Source organism: Budorcas taxicolor, chromosome 8, assembly GCF_023091745.1.
Source record: "Budorcas taxicolor isolate Tak-1 chromosome 8, Takin1.1, whole genome shotgun sequence".
Classification (NCBI taxonomy): domain Eukaryota; kingdom Metazoa; phylum Chordata; class Mammalia; order Artiodactyla; family Bovidae; genus Budorcas; species Budorcas taxicolor.
In genome coordinates, this window is record NC_068917.1 from 54,996,780 (window position 1) to 55,012,738 (window position 15,959).

General features: G+C 38.2%; 1 protein-coding gene across 1 annotated transcript in view; it reads left to right on the plus strand.

Annotated features, from left to right (window-relative positions):
• The window catches only part of PCSK5 (proprotein convertase subtilisin/kexin type 5), a 503,247-nt gene that overhangs the window by 99,748 nt on the left and 387,540 nt on the right, over positions 1 to 15,959 (plus strand). The window lies entirely within an intron of this gene.

A 15,959-nucleotide genomic window follows, 5' to 3' on the forward strand; every position in this document is an offset into this window, starting at 1 on the left:
CAGCCATGAAATTAAAAGACGCTTGCTCCTTGGAAGAAACGCTATGACCGACCTAGACAGCATATTAAAAAGCAGAGATATTACTTTACCAACAAAGGTCTGTCAAGTCAAAGCTATGGTTTTTCCAGTGGTCATGTATGGATGTGAGAGTTGGACTATAAAGAAAGCTGAGCACCGAAGAATTGATGCTTTTGAACTGTGGTGTTGGAAAAGACTCTTGAGAGTCCCTTGGACTGCAAGGAAATCCAACTAGTCAATCTTACAGGAAATCAGCTCTGAATGTTCATTGGAGGGACTGATGCTGAAGCTGAAATTCCAATACTTTGGCCACCTGATGTGAAGAACTGACTCATTAGAAAAGACCCTGATGCTGGGAAAGATTGAAGGCAGGAGGAGAAGGGGACAATAGAGTACAAGATGGTTGGATGGCATTACTGACTCAATGGACACGAGTTTGAGTACGCTTCAGAAGTTGGTGATGGACAGGGAAGCCTGGTGTGCTGCAGTCCACGGGGTCGCAAAGAGTTGGACATGGCTGAGCGACTGAACTGAACAAGTTCTGAATTGATGCTGATTTTATTTGACTCTCAGGACCACTTAGAGCTCTCCTTGCTCTAGCATATTTTTACCACGGGGTTTATGTGAACACAGCTGGCCTCCACCTCCCCATTATCAGTTGGAGGAAGAAGAGCTTTCAAAAAACTTAAGAGATACTTTAAAGTGCCCTTGGTCAATTTAGCTTGTTTCTCTTGATCTTATACATTTTTCTTACTGACAAAATTTTCTATCTGGGAAGCCAACAGCTTTAATGTGAAAAGATATTTTCACTTTACTGGCACTGATTGAAAAGTGCCCTTGCCTAAAACAGTCTTTCAAGATGTTCCACAGACAAAGGATATCTGATGGGAAAGATTGTGAGAATCTGACCAAGTGTTTGTGAACTTGGTGCAATAGAAATGTTTTTAACATACAAAGCTGGTATAATGGGCCATTTTGATCCCCTGAATAAAATTCACTTTGATTCTAGAAAGAACTTGGCTAAGTAAGATGCCCCTTCAAGAATCTGAGAATGCCAATTGAGCAAATTCAGGGAGTTAAATATTTTTTGTTACAAAATATTTAAGGCATACAGAAATTTGAAAGAGAACCATAAATGCCAGTCCACCCACCTCCTATCTAAAGAATAGAATGTTATCTATACAGTTGAAGTCCCTTGTGAGCCGTGTCTTTATAGTGTCTGTTGATCCCTTACAGAGTTATGACAGATGCTGCATTTGAAATACTGGAGGAGATGGGAATTCTCCTTTGTTGGCAGGATGGTTCTCGTTATGGGAGGGATTATTCAATTTATAGTAGATTTTATATTTTCTGAAATCATCCTAAAGCATTTATACATGAAATTTGTACTCAGGCTATTGACAATGAGTCCCAAGAAGGCAACTTGGAAGTGAAACTTGGAGGAAGCTATAAGTTTAGCCAAATAGCTCTTTTGTTCCTTTAGTCATGTAAATATTTTATTTCCTTAGGAACATGTTATAGCATTGTACAGTATTTCTCGTCTAACTGTTAAGAACTAATACTGATTTTGAAGAAGCCCATAGTGAAGTAGTAAAAAAAAATTTTTTTCCTGCCTTACAGAAGGCAAGCTCAATTCCAAAGGGAAAAGTAAAGAAAGCCCTGTGAAATCTTGCTATTTGACTCTCAAACTGGAGTAGTTGAGTATGACTGGCATCCTTAACACATAATTTTTTGTGATGAATATTGGGTGGCCTACTTAATATGCATTTTTAAAGCCAGGATTTAACAAATGGGCTCACTTTTTGATGTACTACCTCAAATTTCATGAAAACTCTCTGGGTGGGTTGTTTTTTTTTTTAAAGGAAAAAAATCATATTTGTGATCAGCAGAGTGAAAATTAACTGAGTTCGGCTGTGCGTGTGAGGCATATCTGCCAGAAACCATGAACTAGCTAGGATAGTAATTGTGAAAAATGATTGTAAGCCACATGGTTCTTTCTCAGCCAACTGGATGGTATTCAGTTCTCCAAGAGTGTGAGGCATTGCTGTTTCTGTGGTTGGCACACATTTTCCTAATGACTTATACTGTCATTTGACTCTAATAAAATCTGGTGGGGTTTGTGGCATTATTGTCCTGGCAGCTTGGAGATCATCCTTTTATGGCACCCCATTTAGCTGTTTTAATTGAAATTGCAACATGGTGTAAATCTGCAACCATGTGGCCCATCTTGACGCAAGCAGGAGGCCTTCTGAGAAAGGACAGACTCCAGCCAGGCAGCAAATGATTTCCTGGTAAGAACTACTGGGGATTGAGATGTGGTTTTGGTGCACTGATGTTTTGCTTCAGACTAACTTTGTATCCTGTGGAAAGGTATTTTAGCTCTCTCACCCTTAGCTCATCTGAACAAATGAGGAATCTGTACTAGATGCTTTCCTGAGGTCATTCCTGCTTGAGCCTCCTCTAAGTCCACACTGCAAGTTGAACTAGAGATTGAATCTTAGGGAGACATATACCACTACATCTTGATTTCCAGCTCAGACCTACCCTGTTCCTGACTGCTGTATCCCATGCTTTTGTTTCATTACTGCTTCAATCTCAGTGTGTCCCCTTGTTGGGGTCCCTGAGACCACCCCCAGATTTGATGATTCACTGGGAGGAGTCACATAATTCAGCAAAGAGTCATACAGCTATGATTTATTTCAGTGAAAGGATATAATGTGAAATCAGCAAAATGAAAAGCCACATGGGGCAAAGTCCAGGGGAAACCAGGCTGAAGCTTCCAAGAGACTTCTCTCAGTGGAGTAACAGGGAAAGCACTTAATTCCTCCAGCATGAATTGTGCCGTGTGTGACATGTTGGCTGCCAGGGAGCTCATGAGGGACTTGGTGCTCCGGGTTTTTACTGGGAGTTGGTCGTGTCGGTACCCAGGGCCTTCTATGTACCCAAATTCCATTCTCTCGGAGGCATTCAGCACAACCATATTGTTTGTGTAACCAGCTTGACACAGTGAGACAGTTTTACGAAGGAGTGGTGAAAACTCTCCCCAACCCCAAAGTCCCCAATGCCCACCAAGAGTCTTTGGGGAGCTAAACACATGAGTGACTGAGTTGGAATTATGCTCCTCCCTCCTTTATTAGAACTTTGTGTTCACTGAATGAATGAATTATCACTGAAGAAAAATGCTCATAAGTGATAATTCCAAGAAAAAGCAAACTTGAATCATGAGTGTAAGTCCATATTTGTTTTACAGCCTGAAAAGTCCCTTCATGAAGGATAATGAAATCGTATGAAGTCATCATTATTATCGTGAGTTAATTAGCAAGTTCCAATTACAGTTCTGCTGTTGGTACTCTCAATGGACTACCCTCAACTGACTAGACAAACTGACCGTGAGATGGTTGTGGTGGAAGTCAGTATATTAGAGGTATTAGTGTTAGGCACTCAATCGTGTCTGACTCTTTGTGACCCCATGGACTGTAGCCCACCAGGCTCCTGTGTCCATGGAATTCCCCAGGCAAGAATTCTAGAGTGGGTAGCCATTCCCTTCTCCAGGGGATCTTCCCTATCCAGGGATCAAACCTGGGTCTCCTGCATTGCAGGAAGATTCTTTACTGTCTGAGTCACCAGGAAATACATTAGAGGTATTAAGTTAACCTATAATTAACTAGTTAAAGTAATTTTAGAAGAGGCCAGTAAAAAATCACTTCGGATAATATTCATTCTTGCCTGGGACAAATTATTACAACCTTTATTAATTTCCTTGAGCAAAATATAACTTATTCCATACTGGTAGTTCATCTTCTCAGCTTTACTTACAAAGAGTAAAAGTATGTCCATAGTCCGATCCTTTGGCCCTGATTCTAATATGATGAAGGTCTGTTAACAGAAACAGAGTTGTTTTTATCAAGATTTTAGTAAGATTTTTCTTTAATTAGTAACTCATTTTCTGTTGGAGAGCTGATAGGATTGACCCTTGAGTTCACTTAATCTGTCGTTGTCTTAACATGTTGATTCAAGTTCCTTTATGAAAGTTTCTCTGAATTCCTCATTTCTTATTTACTTCTCATCCTGTATTGGGATTAGTTCTAGTGATCAAGACACATTTTTTGGCTTATTTTTTATACATTTCTCTGCCAATAAATAGGGTTCTCTTAGTAAGTACTTCATAAATATTTATAGATATAAAATGAGGAGAGAGTTGGTCATTTAGACATCTTCATTTTCCAGATTCACAGAACTGAGTTGGCTCTTCCTGAAAGATGATGGTGCATATTCAAATATCCTGTGTTGAGAATTCAAATTCTAAAGTTGTCTGAGACAGCAGCAGCTGAAATGCTGTTTTTTCCTTAATTTTGGTTGGCAGTGAGCTTGACTGGGAAATTAATGGAGTAAAAGAAATAATTCTTAGCAATCCAATGATGAGAAGAATAAGAAAGAAGAAAACGCTTTAATTGTCTGGGGAAGAGAAAGTACTAGTCATCTTTTATTGAATGCACTTCCCTGTGTTGTTGTGTTTTTTTCCCCCAGTTTCTCAAATGCTTAAAAAAAAAATTCCTTTGTAGACTATCTCAGCCTTGGGTATGGGATTGTAGGCCAGTGATAGATAATCTGGTATGCAAATCGTATGGACACCAAGAACTGCACCATACCAGATGAAGTGAAAGTATCCTGAGGCAAGTAGGATAAAACTTTAAGTTCCAGAAATAGGATTTGATTACTTAATTGAATAGGTCAGAATCAGATTGGGTTCACAATGCAAAAATGCTATTCTTGCTGGCAGACAGTGTGGACAAAATACAAAATGCATTCACTGATTATTCTTTCCTTGATTAAAAGGAGAAGAACCTGATAAGAAACCTAATTTCTTCCCTTACGTTAAGAAAAACAAAAAACGATTCCATTTGGATGATATCTATTCAGATATTTAGTACAACATTTACGGAATAATCTCTAAGACTGCTTGGAAGAAATGTAGCTTTGGAGGGCTTTCTTTTCTCTCTCAGTTTTCTGATGAGGTGAATTTTGTCTCTTGTAAAAGCCTCCCAGGATAGACGTTCTGATCCAGACATACCAAATTAGCATGTCTGAAGCAAAGAAAAGAAAATTATGCCCAGGTAACAAGACTGTGTTCTCCTAATGATCTCTTTGCATGGTTTCCTGAAGATTAGTTAAATTAGTGTCTTAAAAACTTGATGTCTGGGTTTGCTACCTAGTGATAGAGAAACCATCCTTATGCTTTAGTGAACTCAAATTCAGCAGTAGTAGGTTAAACATAGCAGGTATACATATTTTTTTTAAAATCATTCCTCTTCTGCTAACATGTTTTATTTGACTATTCTCATTGTGCTTTCATGCCTGCTCTGTGGCCTAGGCCCTTCTGCTTCACATCCATGAACTATACGCAAGCACCCAGAAACAGTACTGTGTATGTTTCTGCAATTAGCATCTTGAATCAGGAGGTCTTTAAGAAAAAGATATTAAAAAAGAAAAAGAAACCCTCTCTTGTAGACCACCAGATTGGGATGGGCCTAAATAATAACTTCATCCAAGCCCTCAGCTCATGCTCAGTCCCACCTTGTGTATTTTCAGTTATCAGAAAAATACGCTACTTGGGCAGCCCTTTCTTTCCATAATGAACGGTTCAGTTCAAAAACACCTCCTTGCAGTTTATCAGAAATGTGGGTCCTTGTCACGCCGCACACACACCCGATGGTTTAGATTCCAGATTGAGGATTACATCTGATCTCTGATTCACCAGCTCTCACTACAGATATTACAGAAACTTTTTGAAATTTTGAAACAAAAGTAGAGATAAAATAGAATGAACACTCCTTTCCCATTACCAACTTCAAGTAGTTACCAACTTAAGGCCGATATTCATTCATTTATTGCCCCCTCACTCTGATTATCTCAAGGCAAATCACATATTTCATTTCATTTCAGTCTTGAGTATTATAGTATTGGGTTGGTCAAAATATTTGTTTCGGTTTTTCCATAAGATATTACAGAAAAACCCGAATGAACATTCTAGTCAACCCAATATATATCTCTGTAAGGAAAAAAATTAACAAGAAAGCCATAATATAATTATCACATATAAAAAAAATTAATGATAGCTTCTTTATATTATCAAATATCCAGTACATTTTCAAATTATCCCTATTGGCTCATAATCTTTTCTTTGTAATTTGAGTCAAGATCCAAATAAGTCTCATATGTTGATTGGTTGTATATCTCTTCAATCTCTTTTATCCTGTAGATCTTTATTTTTTCCTTTGAAAATGTTCAGTTTAAGAATCTAGGTTATTTAGAGCTTCATGTGGTCTAGACTTTACTAACTGCATTCTAGTCCCAATATCATCAATAAATTAGTAGGTAGTGAAAACTAGAGGCATGATCAGATTCAAGTTCAATTTTTATTTTGCTAAGTGTGGGACCACTTACTATCTAGTTCTTATGTGTATGCAGATATGTTGAATCAGGAGGTACAACATATCTGCTTGTCACTCTGTGACATTACAAAGGATCTACCCTTGTGTGAAAGTGAAAATCGCTCAGTCATGTCTGACTCTTTGAGACCCCATGGACTGTGCAGTCTATGGAATTCTCTAGGCCAGAATACCGCAGTGGGTAGCTTTTCCCTTCTCCAAGGGATCTTCCCAACCCAGGTCTCCCATATTGCAGGCAGATTCTTTACCAGCTGAGCCACAAGGGAAGCCCAAGATACTGGAGCGGGTAGCCTATCCCTTCTCCAGTGGATCCTGACCCAGGAATCAAACCAGGGTATCCTGCATTGCAGGCGGATTCTTTACCAGCTGAGCCATGAGGGAAGCCCAGACTGGAGTGGGTTGCCATGCCCTTCTCCAGGGGATCTTTCCAATCCAGGAATTGAACCTAGGTCTCCTGCATTGCAGGCAGATTGTTTACCGTCTGAGCCATGAGGAAAGCCCAAAAATACTGGAGTGGGTAGTCTGTCCCTTTTCCAGGAGATCTTCCCAACCCAGGAATCGAACCAGGGTCTCCTGCATTGCAGGCGGATTCTTTACCAGCTGAACTACAAGGGAAGCCCACCATTGTATAGATCCTTTAATCATTCATTGGGATTTGCAAAGTAGTATCTTCTCTATCTGTGATTTCTTCACTTACTGGCAGAAATACTTGAATAGAGAGAAACTTTGCTGTACATTACTTGGTACAGTGAGGTACAGTCCCTACAGGGACGATGTTTACTAGGGGTTACTTCTTTAGCATTCACTGAATGCTACCAATGAGTTTTTTTCCGCTTGCTTCATTACAAGTTCATGGATTTAAATATATTTGATGTATTTTATTTCATTGAAATTATAAATCTTATTCTTAAATTGACCCATCTTTGGTCAGTGAGAAATTTATCTCGTAAGTCTTTTGATATGACTTCAGCATTCTATTTTTCTGGCTTGACAAGCTATTCCATACTCTTGTCTATTTTTTGTTCCAGATATGGAATCAGCCATTTCCCCAAAGACCCCCTAGTTCCCTTTTCTTAAAAATTGATATTGAAAGACTACTATATGAATGCTGAGACTCTTGTTACTATTGGGTTATTCTTCAGGCCTTTTTATTGAACAGAGTTGGAAATATGCATTTTACATATAAAATGCACAATGAATTTATATAGATATTTCCAGTTTAGAATAAATTCAGCAGAGTTGTTTACCTTCATCAGTCTTATATCTGTAACTTTTCCATGCTGAAAATCTCAGTGATGCCAACAGAATTCCTCCTTGGTTTTATCTCCCACTATATGCACCAGTAGCTCAGATTAACAGTACCTCAGATCAACAGATTAACCAGGACTATGGTCACTATAGACGATGAAAACTACGCACATGTCACATGATCAGATTACTCGTTTGAAATTACTTTGAAATGTTTCTCTTTCTATGAAAAGCTTCAGTGACTCTCATGGTGATCCAGAATCTTCTCAAGATTAACCATCCTCAGTTCCTTAAAAATAAAATCCTTATATTACATGTTATGTGGTTTCAAGTCTATTCTACCATCATAGTTGCTGTTTTATCAGCATGTTTTAGTTTATTTCACATTCTGTGCTGTTGATGACAGATAAAAGACATTACAGAGATAAGCAGTCTTCTGGCTTGTTTAGGAACATATAGATGCAGAGGAGCCAAATCATCTGTGCTAGCAACCTGGAAATTCATATTCTGTTTTGGAGGGATGACATTAATGCTACTAGGTCTGTGCACAATAGCATATGATCATTTCTCCTACTGTGCCAGTTTAGAAAAGAATGTGTTAAACTTGCCATTCTTTATTGATACAAAAGATGAGATAAAGCAGGACTAGAAACATTTCTAATTGTGAAAGTTTGTCCAAGAAAATGAAAGATTAAAGACATCTGTAATGATCAAACTGGATGCACTCTGGACACGTAAAAGAAATGTGCAGTGAACAAATCATTTAAACTAGTTGTACACACTAATGAACATTGAATTAGTTCTATCCTCCCAGGACTTAAGAACTAGGAGTTACCACAGATTGCTCAATAAAAGCATTAATTCAACATGTAATAGGAGGGAAAATGTCAGAAAGCAACAGGGAGTGTAATTCCCACAGAAAAAAAGTAAATTGGTAACGATTTTATTTATTCAGCAACATGTATTGAGCTCCTCCTACGTATCAGGCATAATTCAAACTGCTGGAGATACAAACATAAAAAGATTGTGTCATAGGCAAGCTAGGAAATAGCTAACTTTCTGTAATATCTAACAGTGTATTTAAGAATTTTGACATTGAGTTATAATCTTTGGTTTGAGTACCTGGACCTCAAATTCCTAACATGAAAATTGAAGTGATATTGAAATTAAATGGTGATATATGACAGGATTTCTTGGCAGGTAAATGAATGATTTCCACACAGTTATTACAAAAATTATTTCCCATGGAACATTACTTCTAAGGATTGCTCATAGGCGTCTCCAAAGTCAAGTGATTTGGCACATGCTGATATGAACAGACTTAAAAAGGTTTTTTAATTGCTGGACTTTTCAGAGCCTTTATTATCTTTGTGAATTGATAGGGGGGATATAAATGGAAACTAATAGTTGATCCATTTGTCCAAGAGAATACATCTTTAAGTGAAATATTGTTTCAATGGACATTGAGTTGTAAGTGATCAGAAAATTCAGTCCAAAGTGGAAGAAGGAAAAGTAAACAGTGGGCAAGTGGAGGGAATTTATTGGCTCATGTAGCTCCAGATGGGCATGCCAGACTTGATCCAGGAGGTACAGCAGGTCTCCATGAACCCAGTTCTTTCTGCCACTCAGGGAAACTCTGATCTCTCCAAATAGTGGTTTCATTCTCAAACAAGCTTTCCATTCATGGTTGTAAGATAACAGCCGGCAGTAGTTTCTAGTTGAAATCTAATGGGTTAAAAAAAAAAATAGCCTTTCCTTTAGTATGCTGAGAAAAATCCTCCTTCCCTAGTCTATTCTTGTTTTCTGAACACTGAACCTCATCTGTGTGTCGAACACCTTTGGAATGAAGTGATTTTTAGGGAGAGTGCGTACTAAGAGGTAGCTGGAATCCATAGAACAGCATGTGGCTTGGGAATGGAGGTCACCCCAACAGAAACCAAGGGGTATGTGTGAGCATCCTTGGCACGCAGGTTCCTTGGCAGAGTGAGTGAAGACAGCTGTTGAGAAGCCCTCACCAGACAGCCTGAAGAAGAGGTAGTTGGCTCACCGCCTCAGCAAGGGAAATGGGTGGTGTCCAAGGCCAGGGTAGCGGGTGGTCTGTAGACACTGGCTTGGCTTCCACTTGGCTCCTAGTGTGACTAGATGGCAACTGCCTCTTGCTGGGTCCTCTTGAAGTCTGTCGTTATGGCATGAGCTCTGTGCTCTATGCCCTTGGGAAACTAACATTTTTATTTTTTTTTTTTTACTTGTGCCAGAAATTTTTTCACCCCCAGTGTTTTGTTTTGATAAATTTGAAATCTACAGACACATGGAAGGAATAGTAGGAACACATACATTCTGTTCACCTGGATTTAACCAAAATTGATATTTTGCCTCTTTGCACACACACAGTTTACCCCCTGAATATTGAAAAAAATTGCAGACACTGTAAAAATACACCTCTAAATATTTCAGGATGCCTCTCCTAAGAATGGTATTTTTCTGTATAACAAAGTACCATTCTTCTAAGAAAGTTAACAATGGTCTTATCCAATTTACTGTCCATATTCAAACTTCCCCACTGGTCACAAAAATGTTTGTAATAGATTTGTGTCTTTTGATTCAGAACCTAGAATCCTACATTGACATTCGTCCCATCTTTTTATCTCCTTTAATTTAGAAGAGTCTGCCTACTGGGTGGTGGGGTGAGGAGGTGGGGGGAGAGTTGTGAGGAGTGGTTTTTCATGTTCATGATTTTAATGAGTCCAGGCTGGTAGTTTGTAAAACAACTCACTCTTTGGGTTTGTTTTTTCAGGACTTGAGAGGGATTAAACATTTCTGGTGCAAGAACTACTCAGATGAGATTATACATTTTCTGTGATTCATATTAAGAGGTAGATTGTTAGAAGTCTTGTTTTTAGTGATGTTAAATTTTTTTCCTTGGTTGGTTGAGGTATCTACTAGATTTCTCCATTGTAAAGGAGAATTAATTAGCTTTCTAATTAATAAGAAATTTGGGATGTAATAGTTTGAGTCTCATGAATTATCTTGTTTCCTGTCAACTCTCCCCCAAGGTTTTGGCATCTATTGATAATGCTTGCCTAAATTAATCATTAGATCAGTGATTACAAGATGATGATTATCTAATTCTGCAATCCCTTCTTCACTCCTCTTATCTTTTAATACCTTATGAGCTCATGAATTCTTTTAAAATGTTATGATTCATTACTGACATTATTTGTTTTTTGATCCTTACATTGCCCCAAGCTTGGTGAGTGGGCAGCTTTTCACATTGCCCCTGAGTCCTTTTGAGAAGACTGCAATCACTTTTTTAGTGCTTAGGGCCTCCTCCTCAATGGCACAACAAAGTGTTCACCTTGTATTTTCTCTACATCAGACCTAGAAATAATCAATTGCTCCAAGTAGATGCTTTCTTTTATTGAGGAGTGATACTTAAAAGTCAGGACTCTGGTAGCAAGGGCATCCTTGGTTGTAGGTGCTATTTCAGTGGACAGTGACGAGGGTTGAATATCTATTAGTGTTACCTCCAATTCTAATCCCATAATATGGCTTCATCCTCCTGCTGTTGTTCTTGAGTTGCTAAGTCATGTCTCTTTGCAACCCCATGGACTGCAGCCTGCCAGGCTTCCCTGTCCTTCACCATCTCCTGGAGTTTGCTCAGATGCATGTCCATTGACTTGGTGATGGTATCTAACCATCTCATCTTCTGCCACCCTCTTCTCCTTTGGCCTTCCATCTTTCACAGCATCAGGGCCTTTTCCAATGAGTTGGCTCTTTTCACCAAGTGGCCAAAGTATCGGAGCTTCAGCTTCAATATCAGTCCTTCCAATTAATATTCAGGACTGATTTCCTTTAGGATTGACTAGTTTGAGCTCCTTGCAGTCCAAGGGAATATCAAGTATACTCCAGCACCACAATTTGAAGACATCAAGTTTCCAGCACTCAACCTGCTTTATGGTCCAACTCTCACATCCACACATGACTACTGGAAAAACTATAGCTTTGATTATATGGACCTTGGTCAGCAAAGTGATGTCTCTGCTTTTTAATAAACTGTTTAAGGTTTGTCATAGCTTTCCTTCCAAGGAGCAAGCATCTTTTAATTTCATGGCTGCGGTCACCATCCACATTGATTTTGGAGCCCAAGAAGATAAAATCAGTCACTGTTTCTACTTTTTCACCATCCATTTGCATGAAGTGATGGGACCAGATGCCATGATCTTAGTTTTTTGAATGTTGAGTTTTAAGTCAGCTTATTCACTCTCTTCTTTCACCCTCATCAAGAGGCTCTTTAGTTCCCACTTTGCTTACTGCCATTAGAGTAGTCTCATCTGTTTATCTGAAGTTGTTGCTATTTCTCCAGGCCATCTTCATTCCAGGTCATGATTCTTCCAGCCTGATATTTCACATGATGTACTCTGCTAGAATTTTTCAGTTCATGTACTGCTGAAGCCTAGCTTGAAGGATTTTGAGCATAACCTTACTAGCATGTGAAATGAGTGCAATTGTATGGTAGTTTGTATGTTCTTTGGCACTGCCCTTCTTTAGGATTGGAATGAAAACTGTCCTTTTCCAGTCCTGTGGCCATTGCTGAGTTTTCCAGATTTGCTGAACATATTGAGTGCAGCACTTTAACAGCATCATCTTTTAGAATTTGAAATAGCTCAGCTGGAATTGCATCATCTCCACTAGCCTTGTTTGTAGTAATTCTTCCTAAGGTTGACTTGATTTCACACTCCAGGATGTCAGGCTCTAGGAGAGTGACCACACTATCGTGATTATCTGGGTCATTAAGACCTTTTTTATACAGTTCTTCTGTGTATTCTTGCCATCTCTTTTTAATCTCTTCTGCTTCTAAGGACCTAAGGAATGTTAGGTCCTTACCATTTCTGTCCTATATCGTGCCCATCCTTTCATGAAATGTTCCTTTGTTATCTCTAATTTTCTTGAAGAGATCTCTAATCTTTCCCATTCTATTGCTTTCCTCTACTTCTTTGCACTGTTCATTTAAGAAGGCTTTCTTATCTCTTCTTGGCTATTCTCTGAAACTCTGCATTCATTTGGGTATGTCTGTCCCTTTCTCCCTTGCCTTTTGCTTCTCTTCTTTCCTCAGCTCTTTGTAAAGCCATCTCAGACAACCACTTTGCCTTCTTGCATTTCTTTTGCTTTAGGATGGTTTTGGTCATTTCCTCAGGTACAATGTTATGCACGTCCATCCATAGTTCTTCAGACACTGTCTACCAGCACTCATTCTGTGAATCTATTCATCACCTCCACTGTATAATCATAAGAGAATTTATTTAGGGCATACCTGAATGGCCTAGTGGTTTTCCCTACTTTCTTCAATTTAAGTCTGAAATTTTGCAACAAGGAGTTCATGATCTGAGCCACAGTCAGCTCCCGGTCTTGTTTTTGCTGACTGTATAGAGCTTCTCCATCTTTGGCTGCAAAGAATATAATCAGTCTGATTTTATTATTGACCATCTGGTGATATCCATGTGTAGAGTTATCTTTTGTGTTACTGAAAGAGGTGTTTGCTATGACTAGAGTGTTCTCTTGGCAAAACTCTGTTAGCCTTTGTCCTGCTTCATTTTGTATACCAAGACCAAACTTATCTGTTGCTCCAGATATTGCTTGACTGCCTACTTTTGCATTCCAATCTCCTATGATAAAAAGTGCATCTTTTTTTTTTGGTGTTAGTTCTAAAAGATCTTGTAGGTCTTCGTAGAAACTGTTCAACTTTAATTTCTTCGGCATCAACAATTGAGGCATAGACTGGATTACTGTGATGTTGAATGGTTTGCCCTGGAAATGAAGCTAGATCATTCTGTCATTTTTGAGATTGCTACCAAGTATTGCATTTTGGATTCTTTTGTTGGCTATGAGGGCTACTCTATTTCTTCTAAGGGATTCTTGTCCACAGTAGTAGATACAATAGTCATCTGAATTAAATTTACCCATTCCCATCCATGTTAGTTCACTGATTCCTCCTCTTAGCCCATTTCATATTTCTCTATCCCCTCCCTCCACCACCAGTGAGAACCATACTTCTCATCAATATCACTAATGTAGTACTGCACTTACAAAAATGTATTGGAATTACAATACCAATACCACCACCATCCACAAACCTACTCTGGTGAAATTCAAGATTTCTTTTTATTTTTAAAATGTATCCCACTGAGGCAATATAGTCAGACTACTTGAATCGAAAGTTGCTTTAATAAATGCATTTTCTTGAATCAAAAGTTACTTTAATAAATGTATTTTCTTTTACGATTATGTCATTATCAATACACAGATTAGTTTGTTTCTGTCCTGTTCAGTTTTAGAGCTCCCTCTCCCATCATTATATATTTAACTCTGTTATTTAATTTTATTTTGGAATATGTAAAACATATATATCAAAGTGAGATACATAAAATAGTATAAATGCATTTTTTCTTTTTTGCCTTTATCACTTAATATACCCTGGAAATTACTCCTTGTTAGTTCATAGAGATCCTTATTCTTTGTTTACTGCTGTGTTCTGGTAGACTTACCATAATTTATTTGATTAGACATCAATGAATGTACAGTTAGCTTGTTTTCAAAATTTTGTTTTTACAAATAACTTCTCATTGAATAACCTTTTGCTATGTTTTTATGTTGTTGGAGGTGTATTTTTAGAGTAAATTCCTAACTGTGGGATTGCTCAGTCAAAAGGTAGATGCATATATATTTTTAATATTAGATCCCCCTCTGTAGGGGCTAGGCCAGTTTATATTCCCATCAGCCACGCTCAAGAGGACCTGCTCCCCTCACCTTGCTTGTTGTCAGTTGCTTCATTTTTGGCTAGTTTGATATGTGAGAAATTATATTTCTGTGTGTTTTAGCTGATGTCAGAATCACAGTGCCTGCTTTTGTATCATTGACATTCAAATAACCCTTTATTCCTGGGCATTTGAATTACTCTATTTTAGGAGTTAGATTCTGCCTTGTGAGCCAGTTTTAATGCATTTTTTGGAGAGACTTAAGATCATTTACATTTATAGATATAATTAAAAAGTCTCAATTCTGTCATGTTATTGTCACATTATGCTACATATGATTTGTATTGTGTTACATTTACTGTGTTTCATTATGTGGTCTGTTTTGGCTCTATTAAAATAACTTCTGGCTTTTGGGAGGATTTATATCATTATTTGAGTGACCATTAAAAATAACTTAAATCCTCTCGGTTTCTTTTTTCTTACTTAGGCTTCTATATTTGATGTATCAACTTTAAAACATATCCTTTAACTCTTACCTCACTGACTATTCATTAGCTTATTCTGTTTTATCATTTCTATTTCTTTTCCCCTTCCATTTTAAGTTCATTTTTCTTACTTTGTCAGAACACATACCTTATACTTACTCTTCTTCCATCCTTGTTCCCACCTTTGCTTTTATTCTTAAACTTACAATTAAATACATATTTCATGTGCACTCTCAGTTATCTTGCAGGTCATATCTTGATTGGATAGGTATCCCTGGTGGCTAAGTCAGTAAAGAATCCACCTGCAGTTCAGGAGACCTGGGATCAATCTCTGGGTCAGAAAGTTCCCCTGGAGAAGGAAATGGCAACTCATTCCAATATTCTTGCCTGGGAAATCCCATGGACAGAAGAGCCTGGAGGGCTATAGCTTATGGGGTCACAAGAGTCAAACATGACCTAGTAACTAAGCCACATCTTGCCTGAATAAAGCACATTCTCTCTCAGACTACCTAGGAGGGGCTTGCAATGGTTTTCCCTGAGATCTTCTGATGTGAAGAACTGACTCATTTGAAAAGACCCTGATGCTGAGAATGATTGAAGGCAGGAGAAGAAGGGGACAACAGAGTATAAGATGGTTGGATGGCGATACTGACTCAGTGGACATGAGTAAGCTCCAGGAGTTGCTGATGGACAGGGAAGCCTGGAGTGCTGCAGTCCATGAGGTCACAAAGAGTCAGACACAACTGAGCAACTGAACTGAACTGAGATCTTAATTGTATTAATGTAATTGTAAAGCCTTGATACTTCAAGGATATCTTGGTTGATTTTTCTTTCCTTGAAAGTGACTCTTTTTTTTTTTCAACCAATTTTCTTTAAAGAGTATTGTTAAAAATTAGATCTTTATGCCTATTTTATTAGTTACTTGCTCTTGGGTCATTTTGACTTCTACTTTTTTTTGTCCTTTTCATATATTTATACCTTTTCTCAGTGTTCCTGATTATACTTTC